Raw genomic sequence first — 1,479 nt, 5'->3', positions numbered from 1 at the left:
ATATGATCCCCAGATAGGGGACGTATCAGATGCAACACGCTCAGCCAGCACTCCGGGCACACCCACAATGCACTGAGGGAGCCGGAAGACCTTTGCATAGCCCCGCCCAACGCCTTCTCAACCAGGGTGAGCCGTCCCCGCGGGAGACCCGCGCCTGAATGGAGCATGTCCGGATTTTTTCCTGCACGCGGGACCCGCGCCTGCAGGGAAAAATGACATCCGCAGGTATTTTACTACCTGCAGGTGTCTAATGCATCCATATCCATTGCATAGCGCCGATCGCAATGTCGGGGGTGGGGGGGTCCGAACAGCCCGGGATGACAGCTCCATGCTGCGGACACCGACAGCATGGAGCTGTCACGTCCAGAGCCCGAGGGGCTTTATTCTCTGCAGGACACATGTTTTTACTTCCTCAGAGAATAAAGCCCACTTCGGGAGGACGTAAAAACACTATGGCCCGGGGCGTGGCTTAGCAAGCAAGGAGAGAGGTCGCACGCTGTTTTGCTCCTCCACAGAATCTCCCTTTTCAGCCCTTTTCTGGGTCAAATCAGTGACCCAAACAGAGGCAGACAAGAGCACAGCACCTGGGGACCCACCAGAACCCACAACCGGCCCGGACAAGGCTCACCTGGTGATCTCCAGCCGCCAAAAAGAAGCCGAAGAGCCGCGGCCCTGCACAGCGGCCCGCGCCCTAACCCGACAAGTACCGCGCTCAGAAACACCCGGCGAGGACCGCTCACGGAGCCCCAAGCAGAGGACTACGGCACAAGGTAACCCCTGCCGACTTGGAGGGGAGGCTCTGTCACCCTCAGTGCCCGCGCTCTCACCGCAGCGCCTTGCAAATACACAGCCGCGGCTCCCTCCCTCTGAATATACCGCCGTGGCCACCAACCTGCAACTCGGCGGCACATACACTCATCAGGGTGATCCCCCGCTGGACTAATCCCCACGCTGGTGGTTTTCCCCCTCCTGCTCCCCAGAGCCGACAATCAGCACGGGCAGGCACACCGGAAGATCTGCACCTAATCTCTAGCTCCCTGTGAGGCAGCGGCCATCTCGCCCCCCCTCCCCCCTGAGTCGAGCAGGCTGCTTGGCATACTAGCCAGACCAGAGCAGAAAAGTAAAAGTAAAAAAGAGAGGATACTGTGATCCAGCACATCAACACCAGGCAAAGTTTAAAGCAGTACTCACTATTTCTGACGTGCAGCGGGGGAACGAAGGTCCTCTCCCCGGAGCTCTCAGACCGACAGCAGGCTCCATTAAAGTATAGTGCAGTTCAAATATCAATGCACCACAGCACCATCTAGTGGCCAAAACAGAGATAACCAGGACCTGAACCTCTTCTCATCCCTTTCTCAAAGCACTAAACAAAGCCAATCCTTGCCCATTAGAAAGAGCAACGAGGCCCCTAAGGCCTCCTTCCCACGAGCGTGACGGGCTCCGCCGCGTAATATTACGCAGTGAAGCCCGTCACGGCGC

This window comes from Eleutherodactylus coqui, unplaced genomic scaffold, assembly GCF_035609145.1.
Source record: "Eleutherodactylus coqui strain aEleCoq1 unplaced genomic scaffold, aEleCoq1.hap1 HAP1_SCAFFOLD_30, whole genome shotgun sequence".
Lineage (NCBI taxonomy): Eukaryota > Metazoa > Chordata > Amphibia > Anura > Eleutherodactylidae > Eleutherodactylus > Eleutherodactylus coqui.
The sequence above is the reverse complement of the archived record's forward strand: the minus strand, read 5'-3'. Positions refer to the sequence as shown.